The sequence below is a fragment of the Hyla sarda genome, chromosome 4, assembly GCF_029499605.1.
Source record: "Hyla sarda isolate aHylSar1 chromosome 4, aHylSar1.hap1, whole genome shotgun sequence".
NCBI classification, from domain to species: domain Eukaryota; kingdom Metazoa; phylum Chordata; class Amphibia; order Anura; family Hylidae; genus Hyla; species Hyla sarda.
In genome coordinates, this window is record NC_079192.1 from 40,866,769 (window position 1) to 40,882,842 (window position 16,074).

At 44.6% G+C, this 16,074-nt stretch overlaps 3 non-coding genes across 3 annotated transcripts; all 3 read right to left on the reverse strand.

Annotated features, from left to right (window-relative positions):
* Nucleotides 1–7,751: 7,751 nt before the first annotated feature.
* On the reverse strand, nucleotides 7,752–7,823 carry TRNAE-CUC (transfer RNA glutamic acid (anticodon CUC)). The gene has a single exon. It is a non-coding gene; the product is annotated as a tRNA-Glu (tRNA).
* A 410-nt stretch (nucleotides 7,824–8,233) lies between these two features.
* TRNAV-CAC (transfer RNA valine (anticodon CAC)) lies at nucleotides 8,234–8,306 on the reverse strand. Its single transcript has one exon. It is a non-coding gene; the product is annotated as a tRNA-Val (tRNA).
* Nucleotides 8,307–11,823: 3,517 nt separating this feature from the next.
* Nucleotides 11,824–11,896, reverse strand: TRNAK-CUU (transfer RNA lysine (anticodon CUU)). Its single transcript has one exon. It is a non-coding gene; the product is annotated as a tRNA-Lys (tRNA).
* Nucleotides 11,897–16,074: the final 4,178 nt, after the last annotated feature.

Below are 16,074 nucleotides of genomic sequence, written 5' to 3' on the forward strand. Positions count from 1 at the left end.
TGGATGGACTTTATACAGTGACCCCCCGACCTATGATGGCCCCGACATACGATCATTTCAACATACGATGCTTTTGTATGTCGGGGCCATCGCATAAACGGCTATCCGGCAGCGCAGACTGCTTCAGCTGCCACCGGATAGCAGTTTACGGTGCCCCGTGTGGTCCGCTGACGCTCACTTACCTGTCCTCGGGGCTCCGGCGCGTCCTCTTTGGGATCCCCTGCATGGTCGGCGCTCTCCATCGTCGTCATCACGTCGCTGCGCACGCCGTCCCGTCATCCAATAGGAGCGGCGCGCGTAGTGACGTGATGGCGGCGACGGAGAGCGCGGATGACAGGGAAGCAGAGGCCTTGCCGGAGCATCAGGGACACCTCGAGGACGCGGCGACAGCGATGGACAGCGACATCAAGGGCAGCGGTGTCGGGTCCGGAGCGGCGGGGACAGGTGAGTACAACTTCCTCTACCAGTGGTCTTCAACCTGCAGACCTCCAGATGTTGCAAAACTACAACACCCAGCATGCCCGGACAGCCAACGGCATGCCAGGGCATGCTGGGTGTTGTAGTTTTGCAACATCTGGAGGTCCGCAGGTTGTAGACCACTGTCCTATTCTTTACATTGCACGGATCCCTCAACATACGATGGTTTCAACAAATGATGGTCCATTTGGAACGGATTACCATCGTATGTTGAGGGACCACTGTATTGTAAGTGCGCTGGCGGGGGTATAGATGTATACATATAAATGTGCTGGCGGGGGGTATAGATGTATACATATAAATGTGCTGGCGGGGGGTATAGATGTATACATATAAATGTGCTGGCGGGGGGTATAGATGTATACATATAAATGTACTGGCGGGGGGGGTATAGATGTATACATATAAATGTGCTGGCGGGGGGTATAGATGTATACATATAAATGTACTGGCGGGGGGTATAGATGTATACATATAAATGTACTGGCGGGGGGTATAGATGTATACATATAAATGTACTGGCGGGGGGTATAGATGTATACATATAAATGTACTGGCGGGGGTATAGATGTATACATATAAATGTACTGGCGGGGGTATAGATGTATACATATAAATGTACTGGCGGGGGGTATAGCTGTATACATATAAATGTACTGGCGGGGGGTATAGATGTATACATATAAATGTACTGGCAGGGGGTATAGATGTATACATATAAATGTACTGGCGGGGGGTATAGATGTATACATATAAATGTACTGGCGGGGGGTATAGATGTATACATATAAATGTGTTGGCGGGGGTATAGATGTATACATATAAATGTGCTGGCGGGGGGTATAGATGTATACATATAAATGTGCTGGCGGGGGGTATAGATGTATACATATAAATGTACTGGCGGGGGGTATAGATGTATACATATAAATGTACTGGTGGGGGGTATAGATGTATACATATAAATGTGCTGGCGGGGGGTATAGATGTATACATATAAATGTGCTGGCGGGGGGTATAGATGTATACATATAAATGTACTGGCGGGGGGTATAGATGTATACATATAAATGTACTGGCGGGGGGTATAGATGTATACATATAAATGTACTGGCGGGAGGTATAGATGTATACATATAAATGTACTGGCGGGGGGTATAGATGTATACATATAAATGTGCTGGCGGGGGGTATAGATGTATACATATAAATGTGCTGGCGGGGGGTATAGATGTATACATATAAATGTACTGGCGGGGGGTATAGATGTATACATATAAATGTGCTGGCGGGGGGTATAGATGTATACATATAAATGTACTGGCGGGGGGGGTATAGATGTATACATATAAATGTACTGGTGGGGGGTATAGATGTATACATATAAATGTACTGGCGGGGGGTATAGATGTATACATATAAATGTGCTGGCGGGGAGTATAGATGTATACATATAAATGTACTGGCGGGGAGTATAGATGTATACATATAAATGTACTGGCGGGGGGTATAGATGTATACATATAAATGTGCTGGCGGGGAGTATAGATGTATACATATAAATGCACTGGTGGGGGGTATAGATGTATACATATAAATGTACTGGCGGGGGGTATAGATGTATACATATAAATGTGCTGGCGGGGGGTATAGATGTATACATATAAATGTACTGGCGGGGGGGGTATAGATGTATACATATAAATGTACTGGCGGGGGGTATAGATGTATACATATAAATGTACTGGCGGGGGGGTATAGATGTATACATATAAATGTACTGGCGGGGGGTATAGATGTATACATATAAATGTACTGGCGGGGGGTATAGATGTATACATATAAATGTACTGGCGGGGGGTATAGATGTATACATATAAATGTACTGGCGGGGGGTATAGATGTATACATATAAATGTACTGGCGGGGGGTATAGATGTATACATATAAATGCACTGGTGGGGGGTATAGATGTATACATATAAATGTACTGGCGGGGGCATAGATGTATACATATAAATGCACTGGCGGGGGGTATAGATGTATACATATAAATGTACTGGCGGGGGGTATAGATGTATACATATAAATGTACTGGCGGGGGGTATAGATGTATACATATAAATGTACTGGCGGGGGGTATAGATGTATACATATAAATGTACTGGCGGGGGTATAGATGTATACATATAAATGTACTGGCGGGGGGTATAGATGTATACATATAAATGTACTGGCGGGGGGTATAGATGTATACATATAAATGTACTGGCGGGGGGTATAGATGTATACATATAAATGTACTGGCGGGGGGTATAGATGTATACATATAAATGTACTGGCGGGGGGTATAGATGTATACATATAAATGTGCTGGCGGGGAGTATAGATGTATACATATAAATGTACTGGCGGGGGGTATAGATGTATACATATAAATGTACTGGCGGGGGGTATAGATGTATACATATAAATGTACTGGCGGGGGGTATAGATGTATACATATAAATGTGCTGGCGGGGGGTATAGATGTATACATATAAATGTGCTGGCGGGGGGTATAGATGTATACATATAAATGTACTGGCGGGGGGTATAGATGTATACATATAAATGTACTGGCGGGGGGTATAGATATATACATATAAATGTGCTCAGGGGTCATATTTTTATTAATGCGCTGGGGGGCTAGGTATATATAGCACTCTATGCCCCCCCCCCACAACACTTTTAATATACATATGTCCCCTCACATTGTCCAGTAAAATACAGGGGTGATCGCAGGGTTGCGGACCCTGCCACCCGCTCTCCTGCTTAATAACTTCTGATGGCATCGGGTATCAGAAGTCAGACAATCAATTCCTCAGCCCCTGTACTACAACCCCCATCATGGAACAGACTCTGTTCCATGATGAGGGTAGTAGTACAAACAATAATGTAGCCTCCCCAGCTACCAGCAGACTCCCGCAGCCAGGGAACTACTACTCCCATCATGGAAACAAGTCTGTTCCATGATGGGAGTAGTAGTAGTAGTCCTGGCTGTGGGAGTCTGTAGGCAGAGGTGTTAAAACTTGCGTACATGGCGGCTGTTATAACGGGTCTTAGCGGATGAATGTGCCGTTATTTGGACAGACGTTATTCAGCCGTTAGCATCCGTTACTTCACCGTTCTGAAATGTCCGTTAACAATACATAATAACGTACGTTTATTAACGGGTGATCTTCACAGTGTGGAAGCAGAGCCTTACATTATATTTTGATAGTCCAGACATTTACACACAAGGCGATACCAAAGATGTTTATAAATGATTTTATTTGACACTTTTTGGAGGTAAAATGGGAAAAAGGAGCGATTTACATTTTTATTGGGGGAAGTGGATTTTTCTAATTTTTTAAACTTTTTTTTACTTTCTTTTTTTTTACACTTTTTATGTCCCCATAACTATTTATTAGCATTCATTACATTGCTAATACTGTTCAGTGCTATGTATAGGGCATAGCACTGATCAGTATTATCGGCGATCTACTTCTCTGGTCTGCTCGATGTCAGACCAAGAAAAAAAGACCCCGGGAGACGGACGGAGGCAGGTGAAGGGACCTTGGTCCGCCATCTTGGATGATCGGATTCTCGCGGCAGGGCCGCAGATTGCCGCAGATGCACACGTGTAGTTTCTCGACAGCTCCACTCTCCCGCACCTGCGCTCGGACGGGCCAGCAGCGCACCTGGCCGAATGGGAACAGCAAGTAAAAAATAGAAGTGTCCAGCGCTTTAAGATGCAAAATTCTTCGGCTTTATTGAGTCATAAAATCATACAGCATAGGGACAAGAACGCCAACGCGTTTCGGATCTGTGCGATCCTTAGTCATGGTCATGGAACGCGTCGGCGTTCTTGTCCCTATGCTGTATGATTTTATAACTCAATAAAGCCGAAGAATTTTGCATCCTAAAGCGTTGGACACTTCTATTTTTCATTCCCGCAGATGCCGTCATCTGTATTGATCACGGCATCTGAGGGGTTAATGGCTGCTAATAGCCGTGTATTATGCGAGCAACGTTCCGGTGCTCACATCATGTATAGGATGTAAATGTCCTGATGCGCTAAGTACCAGCGGACCAGGATGTACAATTACATTCTATGTCCTGTACGCCGTGACACACATTCTGCCAATGAAAAGTACCGTATAAGACGCACTTTTTCTTCCCCAAAACTGGGGGGAAAAAGTCGGTGCGTCTTATACGGCGAATACACCCCTATCGCGGCGGTCCCTGCGGCCATCAACGGCCGGGACCCGCGGCTAATACAGGACATCACCGATCGCGGTGATGCCCTGTATTAACCCTTCAGATGCGGCGATCAAAGCTGACCGCCGCGTCTGAAGGGAAAGTGACACTAACCCGGCTGTTCAGTCGGGCTGTTCAGGACCGCCGCGATTTCACCGTGGCGGTCCCGAACAGCCTGACTGAAAAGCCAGGTTAGTGCTTACAGGTCACCGGGGGGGACCTTACCTGCCTCCTCGGTGTCTTCTCCGTTCAGGGATCCCCTGTATGGCCGGCGCTCTCCTTCCTCGTCATCACGTTGTCGCGTACGTGCGTCGGCGTGCGTAACGACGTGATGGTGGCGACGGAGAGCGAGGATACCCGGCCGGCAGCAGAGACGTTCCGGAGCGACAGGTACACGGCGACAGCGATGGAGCGACATCCAGGGCAGCGGTGACGGGTCCGGAGCGGCAGGGACACATGAGTATTACCTCCTATGCAGTGGTCTTCAATCTGCGGACCTCCAGATGTTGCAAAACTACAACTCCCAGCATGCCCGGACAGCCAACGGCTGTCCGGGCATGCTGGGAGTTGTAGTTTTGCAACATCTGGAGGTCCGCAGGTTGAAGACCACTATTGGGTTCAACATCTTTAATTTTTTTGATTTTGCACCTAAAAATTGGGTGCGTCTTATACGCCGGTGCATCCTATAGGGCGAAAAATACGGTAACTCAGGGCGAGTTCACCACTCCTGGTGTGACGGAGCTTTCAAAGGCCACTAAGCACTCCGCAGGAGTGGTGAACTCGCCCTGAGTTAAATACTCATCCCGTTTTATATATATATATATATATATATATATATATATATACATATTATAATTTTTTTTTACGTTATTATTTTTTTTTTTTTAGAGCTCTCCCAATTGGTCTTGCAAAAATGGCTGATAACAGCGAACACTAACATAAGATGCACAGGAAAAGTATTATACAAGAAACTATGCTTTATACTTTTAGGATTTTAAGAAAGAGGAGCTCTCCCTGCCAGGCTTGCAAAAAACAAGTGTCTGACAACAGAAAACAATAAACTGAATACTAAAAGTATTACACAAGCTGTAGGTGTATGCTTTTATGCTCAAGGTGGCTGATAAGAGCAAAACAGTGACTTCAATTCCTTTTAGCAAAGACCAAGAATTAAAAGTAGATGAAAAATCTGCTGGGAGCTATAATCACTGTCTATGTCAGTGTTTCCCAAGCAGGGAGCCTCCAGCTGTTGCAAAACTACAACTCCCAGCATGCCTGGACAGCCAAAGGCTGTCCGGGCATGCTGGGAGTTGTAGTTTTGCAAAAGATGGGGCCACCCTGCTTGGGAAACACTGGTCTATGTAGAGGACAGGAGCTTCTTCAGGGGTCCTGTACAGTACAGGCAATGTCCCAAACAAGTAATGGAGTCGCCCTCACCTGGTGTCCAAAAGAGCAGCTAACCCTGATACAGGTAAAGTGTACAGAACATGTAATACCAGACACCAGTCAGTGCATACACTTCAGTAATACAGGGGTTTTACCAGTGAATGCCCATTTTGATTGGTTGGTTCTTCCAGCCATTGACACGTTTTACAGATCTGGACTGTCTGTAGCATTGTATGTTGAGTCTGGTTTCAACTTACGATGGTCCAGAAAAGACCATTGTATGTTGAAACTATTGTATGTTGAGGCCATTGTAAGTTGAGGGATCACTGTAAATTGTAGTCATGGCTCAGAAGTGGTAAACGGCGTTTAGTGTGTGTGTTTATCACATTTTTTTAACACAGTTTTTTTCTCCCTAAATGTACTTACACTTTTTTTTTTTTTGGTTACTTCTTCTACAGATCTGTGTATCCTGTGGACTCCTTCGGTGGACTACTTCGATGACCAGCGTTTTTCTTTGCTTGATGTTAATAAAATGGTTAACGAGGGCTTGTGGGGGAGTGTTTTTTGTAATAAATTTTTTTTTAAACCTGTTGTGTTTTATTTTTATTTTACTTTACTAGACAGGCTTAGTAGTGGAAGCTGTCTTATAGACTGAGTCCATTACTAAGCCGGACTTAGCGTTAGCCACAAAAACAGCTAGCGCTAACCCCCAATTATTATCCCGGTACCCAACACCACAGGGGTGCCGGGAAGAGCCGGTACCAACAGGCCCGGAGCATCAAAAATGGCGCTCCTGGGCCTAGGCGGTAACAGGCTGGCGTTATTTAGGTTGGGGAGGGCCAGTAACAATGGTCCTCGCCCACCCTGGGAACGTCAGGCTGTTACTGTTTGGTTGGTATTTGGTTGAGAATAAAAATAGGGGGACCCTATGCGTTTTTTTTTATATATTTAATTATTTATTTAAAAAAAAAACGCATAGGGTCCCCTAACGCATAGGGTCCCCTTAAAACCCCTTAGTAAATGCCCCCCTATATTTATATATATATATATATATATATATTTATATATTTTTATATATATTTTTTTTATATATATATTTTTTTTTTAATTTTTAAATGTTTTTTAAATTTTTTTACATTTTTTTTATTTATTTAGAGCTCTCCCAATTGGTCTAGCAAAAATGTCTGATAACAGCAAAAAGTAACAAAAGCTGCACAGGGAAAGTGTTATACAATTGGTTGCGGCAACTGCGCTTCTTATTTTACGGTTGTGGCTGATAACAGCGAACACTAACATAAGATGCACAGGAAAAGTATTATACAAGAAACTATGCTTTATACTTTTAGGCTTTTAAGAAAGAGGAGCTCTCCCTGTCAGGCTTGCAAAAAAACAAGTGTCTGACAACAGAAAACAATAAACTGAATACTAAAAGTATTATACAAGCTGTAGGTGTATGCTTTTATGCTCAAGGTGGCTGATAAGAGCAAAACAGTGACTTCAATTCCTTTTAGCAAAGACCAAGAATTAAAAGTAGATGAAAAAATGTAGTAAAAGCAGCTACATGCATAAGTCAAATTTTAAATAAAAATAAAGAACAAAAAAAATTTACTTTCCCTGACCGGGAATCGAACCCGGGCCGCGGCGGTGAGAGCGCCGAATCCTAACCACTAGACCACCAGGGAAGTTGTGTCTCTGAATCCTATGCACCAATAGTTGTTAGCAATGTTTCTGCTCAATTCAATGAAAGGTTCTCGGGGAAACAGACTACCAAACACCTACCCCACCGTCATTGTTACAACCTGATGCCCACAAATGCTGATGCCCACATAAATCACTCATAAGCCCTCTAGATGGCACAAAACTACTTCTCCCAACATGCTCTGTCAGGGGATACTGGGAGATTTAGTTTTGCAACAGCTGGAGGACCACTGAATCACGACCTCTTTTCTCTTTTCTTCACAGAGACTGTTACTATGCCACTAGGTAATGTCATTACTATTGCTGCTGGGATGTGTTAATAGGAGTTTCCTTCAGAATCACTATAAATAAAATGATAAGAAAATATGAATGAATAAAAAAAAAAAATTAAAGTTGTTTCTGCCCGGTTTCGAACCGGGGACCTTTCGCGTGTGAGGCGAACGTGATAACCACTACACTACAGAAACTTAGATGCAGAACAGCACGGTTTACACAGAGCAGTGTGTCAGCTCCTTGGTGTGACTGACACTTTCTTAATTACTGGTTGTCCTGAAACTTTACACACCAGAAAATCTATTCATGCCTTATTAACCCCTTAAGGACCAAGAACATTTTTACCTTAAAGGGGTACTCCGCCCCTGGCATCTTATCCCCTATCCAAAGGATAGGGGATAAGATGTCAGATCGCCGCGGTCCCGCTGCTGGGGACCCCGGGGATGGCCGCTGCGGCACCCCGCTATCATTACTGAACAGAGCGAGTTCGCTCTGTGCGTAATGACGTGCAATGCAGGGGCCGGAGCAGCGTGACGTCATGGCTCCGCCCCTCATGGCATCACGGCCTGTCCCCGTAATGCAAGTCTATGGCAGGGGGCGTGGTGACCGCCACGCCCCCTCCCATTGACTTGTATTGATGGGGGCGGGCCGTGATGTCACGAGGGGCGGAGCCATGACGTAACGATGCTCTGGCCCCTGTATTGCCCATCATTACGTGCAGAGTGATCTCACTCTGCGCAGTAATGATAGCGGGGTGCTGCAGCAGCGATCCCCCGGGTCCCCAGCAGCGGGACCGCGGCGATCTGACATCTTATCCCCTATCCTTTGGATAGGGGATAAGATGTCTAGGGGCAGAGTACCCCTTTAAGGACCAGATCTTGGCGCCATGATTGTTTCCTTTCCTCGGCCATGGAGAGCATATCCATTTTGGTCGGGATCAGTGCTAACAACGCCTGCAGTTCTGGATGATTTTTCAATGTGTTGGCAGCAGCCTCAGGACTGTCTTCCTACTAGTGAGTTGAGCAGCAGAGGGTTGTGAGGGAGGTACCGGTGGACCACCTGAGGTATCATGATGCGACCTCTTGTTGCCGGCAGGGTCCTGCGAGTCATCAGAGGAAGAGTAATCACCACTGTATTCCGCCCGCGGGCGAGTCTTGGAGGGCGTACGGAATCATTTCTTTTTAGCAGAGGGCTGTCACCCCAGTAGTCTGGGACATCACTATTGTCCGTGGAGTCATCATTACAGGGCGACGCATCAGAGTCCACATGTTGAGAATATGGGGGGCTAGGTGCATCTGGGCCCAATAGGGGAGGACCATATGGAGCAGGAGTGGGACAAGATTTCTGTGTGGCAGCAGTCCCCTTCTTGTTAAGTGGCATTGGTGGTGTGGCGTTTGCTGCAAGGGGTTGTCCCTCCTCCAAGATGGCAACAGGTGAGGAGGGGGTTAATACAATATCCATAGCGGCAGCCGGGGTTGTGGCTGACCCACAGCTTAAAGGTGGGGTGATGGGGGAGAGCGGACTCGCCCTATTCTGCACAGCAGGGCTGTTTGTTACCTCCGCCATGGATGCTGCAGTCTGCGACCAGGATGCAGGCCTGACGGTCACATGGGTGGCCGGGACCGTCAGCGCCGCAGTCTGAAGCCTCTGCAGCGGCGGGAACTCGGTCCAGGAGACTTCAGCAGTCTTTACGAACGTACAAGTCTTTACGAACGTGGGCATTTTTTTTTTTTTGGTGGGGGGGATAATATAGGGTTTTATTGGGAAAGGGGCATTTATTTTATACATTTTTCTTACACTTTATAAAAAAAATTTAAAACCATTTTATTTTTTACTTTTAATAGGTCATACTGCAGCACAGTATAACTGTCAATAATAATAATAATAATATATATATATATATATATATATATATATATATATTTATATATATATATGTATATGTATTACCTTATAGGCTGTCATACAAGCCAGACAGGAGACCATCAGTTGTCCTTCTGCTGCTATGGCAACCAACGAGACCCTGCGATCGGATTGCGAGATCGCCGTTGGTGAACAGGGGGAGCGCCCTCCCCCTATCAATCCCATAGATGGGGTCAATGCTGCCGAGACCAGCACAATCCCAGTCTCGGCAGCTGTTGCGGCCCCCTGGTTGTGATTGACAGCCAGGTCCCGCTGGCGATCTCCTGCAGAGCATCACACTGTGCAGGTTATTGCCAGGACGTATGGATACGTCCAGTTGCATTAACATGTTGGCAACTTGGACGTATGCATATGTCCTTGGACGGGAAGGGGTTAAATTACACTCTATTATTACCTGTTCTAAGGGGCTGTTTTGCCTGGTCCCAGCTAGTGTTGAGCGGCATAGGCCATATTCGAATTCGCGATATTTTGCAAATATATTGACGAATATTTGTCATATATTCGCTAAATTCGCATATTCGGAATATTAGCATTTATTTTCGCATATATGCGAAAATTAACGTATATACAATTTGCATAAGCGAAAATTCGTATATGCGAAAATTCGCACGCCAGTCTCACGCAGTAGTATTAGAGCCTTTTTTACACCACACAAGCTGGAAGCAGAGAGGGATGATCACTGTGATGTGTACTGTGAAAAAACAAAAAAAACTAAAAAAACGAATATTCGTAATTACGGATATATAGGGCTATATTCGCGAATTCGCCAATATGCGATATAATCGTGAATAAAATTCGCATTGCGAATATTCGCGAGCAACGTTAGTCCAGCGAATGTTATATAGCCACACGCTGCTGAGTCCCGCGCTGGTCTCCAAGGTAATCGTATCTAGCACGACAGCTACAATGTAATGGCTGAGGGTTGCGGACTAGGTTCCGTTTTACAGGAGACCAATGTGGGGCTCAAGCACAGAGCGCACGTATAATATAATAATATTTGCCAGAGTTGTGGTAAACGGCCCCTTTAGAACAGATATTTAGTGAGCGATTTAAAAAAAAATAAAAAAAAAAACACACATTGCTATCATGCTATATAAAAGGAAAAATTATATATATATATATATATATATATATATATATATATATATATAGCAATCCAATGATTCCACAGCGCACCAAAAACGGTTATTTCAAAAGTAAACGGTGATTTTATTCCATATCCAGTGTTACAAATATGCTACGTTTCAGCAGCCTTTCAGGCTGCTGAAACGTAGCATATTTGTAACACTGGATATGGAATAAAATTACCGTTTACTTTTGAAATAACCGTTTTTGGTGCGCTGTGGAATCATTATATTGCTATACTGCGTGAGCCCCTGACCAAGGCTCTTGCCTCTGCGAGCACCCTCTTTATTTTTTTCTTTATTTTTGAAGTAGTGCTGTTCTTCTGGAATATATATATATATATATATATATATATATATATATATATTTATTATTTATTTATTTATTTATTTATTTATTTTTTTTTGGTAAAATAAAATATTTTGTTGTATGATTAAGGTTTACGTTTCAATGATCAAAATTCGCAGTGGACCCAGCAGAACTTTTGGCAGAACTTTCGGCAGTACTTGCCATCGGCTGCCTTGTTCGTTGCTTAAAAAAAAGGATTTTGCCAATTGTTTGAGGGAGACGCAAAAAACAGTTCCACAATGAGTTCCTTTAGTTAGAATGCCAAATTTTTTTTTTTTAGTTTATTCAAAGAATGAGAATCATGAAAAAAACATTCGCCCAACGTGGGGCTCGAACCCACGACCCTGAGATTAAGAGTCTCATGCTCTACCGACTGAGCTAGCCGGGCTGATTGACAACTTTTTTTTCTCATATTGCTTTAGGCGAACCAGAAGTTTCAGAGACAATTTCAAGAGCATAATACAGGTAGTGTCCGGTGTGCAGGGGACCCCCCCCCCCCAACCCAACCCTGCAATCTCAGGAACAGAGTCCAGAGTCTCCTTTCAGATGGGAACGTTTAATGGGGTACTCCTTTTGCTAGATATCTTATCCCCTATTCAAAAGATAGGGGATAAGATGTCTGATCTCAGGGGTCTTAGATTTTTTTTCAATCTAAGGGGGCATAATGATCTATGGGGCAATGTAAGGAGGTATAATGGTCTATGGGGCAATGTAAGGGGGTATAATAATCTATGGGGCAATGTAAGGGGGCAAAATGGTCTATGGGGCAATGTAAGGGGACATAATGATCTATGGGGCAATGTAAGGGGGCATAATGGTCTATGGGGCAATGTAAGGGGGTATAATGGTCTATGGGGCAATGTAAGGGGGTATAATAATCTATGGGGCAATGTTAGGGGGCATAATGGTCTATGGGGCAATGCAAGGGGACATAATGATCTATGGGGGCTCTGTAAGGGGGCATTATAATCTATGGGGGCAATGTAAGGGGGCAAAATGGTCTATAGGGCAATGTAAGAGATCAAAATGGTCTATGGGCAATGTAAGAGATCAAAATGGTCTATGGGCAATGTAAAGGGGCATAATGATCCATGGGGCAATGTAAGGGGGCATTATAATCTATGGGGGCAAGGTAAGGGGACAATGTTTGGGGCCTAATACTCTTAATGTTTGAGCCCTAACACTTTATGGGGACAATGTTTCTGACCTGCTATTTTATGGTGGTAATGTAAGGGGGCCTGCTACTCTGGGGGCTTTGTGAGAGAGCTTTATGGGAGCAATGTAAGGGGGCCTAATGCTGTATGGGGGCAATGTGAGGGGGCCTAGTACTATACAGGGCCACAGAGGGATCTAATACTATATGGGGCAGTGTAATACACATAGGGGGGTTTGTATAGAGTTGAGGATTTCGCTGTAGCGAGAAGCCTAAAATGTTTGTCTGGCAGATTTGGTGGAGATGAGTTGTGGTCAGGAGACGTCTTCATGATGACCCAGAACAGATGGAGAAGAAAGAGAAAAGTGAACGACTCCGAACAGAGAAGACGCCCTGAAGTGGAGGTTTTATTTTATATTTCTGAGCCCGATACTAGAGATGAGCGAACTTTTCAAAAATTCGATTCGGCCGTGGCTGAATGACACAGTGTGGAGGTGTTGGCAGCATGAGGAGACCATATAGTGACTGAATGACACAGCGTGGAGGTGTTGGCAGCATGAGGACACCATATAGTGGCTGAATGACACAGCATGGAGGTGTTGGCAGCATGAGGAGACCATATAGTAAGATGGATTAAGAAATTTAAAAGATGAATTAAGAAATTTAAACCGAAGATTTTGGATAGCGGGTGCTACCTATGAGAAAATTTGAAATTCCCAGACCCAACAGCGGCATCAGTAACCCATATATTGCCCCAAAAACACCACAATTTTAGAAATTTTTGAAAAAGAATTTGGATAGCGGGTGCTATCTATGAGAAAATTTTAAATTACCAGACCCAGGCCCCACCACAGCGGCATCAGTAACCCCTATATCAAGGACACAGCCTGGAGTTGGCTGATGCACCAGTACACACAGGGCTTCACAATCCCCCCAAAATCAACAAAATTGTATAATTAGAAAAAAAAAATGTATACCTATATTGTGTAAAAACAAGCGCATATCCAACAGTTCAGAAGACTCTATAATGCAGGATGGTGGACCACCCAAAGACTTTCTTCTCAAAAATAATAAACCACACAATGTTTGAAAAAAAATAAAATAAATTATGACATATGTGTGTAAGCGCATCTGTCTCCAAAAGATCAGATCACCAAAGTGTTTTTTCGCCAAAAATGATTAAGCAGAGTTAATCCCTCTCCGTATTTTTTTATTTTTAATTTTCATTAAAAAATCACACGCAACAAGCGTTCCGTTGTGTAACGGTTAGCATTCTACAAAATTCTATTTTATTACTGATAAAATTATCAGTAAATTTAAAAATAACACTACCCAAGAGTGTTTAATTACCCCATACATTGCACCAGGAGCAGTCAGGAGTAGGCCTCAGCAGTAACCAAGAGGCTTTAATAACCCCTTACATTGCACAATCAATTGCGAGATCGAGCATTAACAGGTGTGTTATGGCCTCAGATGTCCTGGGCCGCACTAGCGCTCCACTGAACGGATTAGCGTGTCTCTATCTTTCACCAACAGGTGCGGGTAACCCACTACCTCTCTGAAAGGTAAGCTGCCTCGAAGCAGGTGGTCTCCCCCGGGCACGTTTGTCTCCTGAATTTCCACTACTGCCACACCACGCTGACTGCCAACCGTGCTACCGCCTTGCTGACTCAAGGGCAACCTGCAACTCTCTTCTCCTGATGATGATTAAGCCCCTTCTGCACCCGGCTCCCATTAGCGATAGGGATCATTTTTGCCAGGAAAGAAGAATCACAACTAAGTGCGGGTCATAAGCTAGGGTTCATTAAGTCCCTGCCCCTTGTACACACCGCATGTCTCTACTAACAATTGGATGGTTTAGTGAGGTCCTCGGATCGGCCCCGGCGGGGTAGGAGAAGGCCCTGGCAGAGCGCAGAGAATTTAACGATCATTGTTGAAATTTGCATTAAGCATGTACTTAGCTACTGCTAAACTTCAAAAAATTATAGGCCCAAGGCCTGAGGCACCAGGGAGGCAAGTAGTTCCTGAAAGACACAGAATGATTCTAGAGCAGTCATTCGCAGTACCCAAGAGGGTTTCATAACCCCTTACATTTAAAGATCAATGTTGACATTTGCATTAAGCATGTATTTAGCTACTGCTAAACTTCAAAAAATTATAGGTCCAAGGCCTGAGGCGCCAAGGAGGCAAGTAGTTCCTGAAAGACACAAAATGATTCTGGAGCAGTCATTCGCAGTACCCAAGAGGGTTGACATTTGCATTAAGCATGTATTTAGCTACTACTAAACTTCAAAAAATTATAGGCCCAAGGCCTGAGGCGCCAGGGAGGCTAGTAGTTCCTGAAAGACACAGAATGATTCTGGAGCAGTCATTCGCAGTACCCAAGAGGGTTTCATAACCCCTTACATTTAAAGATCAATGTTGACATTTGCATTAAGCATATATTTCGCTACTGCTAAACTTCAAAAAATTATAGGCCCAAGGCCAGAAGCATCAGTTTCCCCCATATTAGGAGCATAGTTGTCCCCCAGATTAGGAGCATACTTGTCCCCCAGATTAGGCATCATAGATGTCCCCAAGATTAGGAGCATAGTTGTCCCCCAGATTAGGCAGCATAGATGTTCCCCAGATTAGGCAGCATAGATGTCCCCCAGATTAGGAGCATACTTGTCCCCCAGATTAGGCAGCATAGATGTCCCCCAGATTAGGCAGCATAGATGTCCCCCAGATTAGGCAGCATAGATGTCCCCCAGATTAGGCAGCATAGATGTCCCCCAGATTAGGCAGCATAGATGTCCCCCAGATTAGGCAGCATAGATGTCCCCCAGATTAGGAGCATACTTGTCCCCCAGATTAGGAGCATACTTGTCCCCCAGATTAGGCAGCATAGATGTCCCCCAGATTAGGCAGCATAGTTGTTCCCGCAGTCAGTGCGGGCCGGTCAGAGCCAATCAAAGGGCCGTATATGGCAAGTGGGCCATACAATGCCCAGGTCTGCCCCAGAGGGTTTCATAACCAACCATAATTGAGAAATTTTTGTTGTAGGAGCATGGTTAAATCTACTCCGAGCCATCTGGCATTGGTGGCTGGAAATCCTGGCTGATCCATCCCTGATTCATCTTGACAAACGTCAGTCTCTCCACATTTTTAGTGGACAGACGAGTTCGCCTTGGGGTGACTATGGCCCCGGCCACACTAAACACCCGCTCTGATGGCACACTAGTGGCAAGGCAGGACAGCTTTTCCAGGGCAAACTTTGCTAGTTGGGGGCATAAATCAAGTTTGGTTACCCAGAAGTCCAGCGGATCTTCAATGGTTGTTGGCATGGCCATGTCAAGGTATGCCACCACCTGCTGGTTCAGGTCCTGCTTCATGTCTACCTGCTGCTGATGAGTTGCTTCACTATGCGGGTG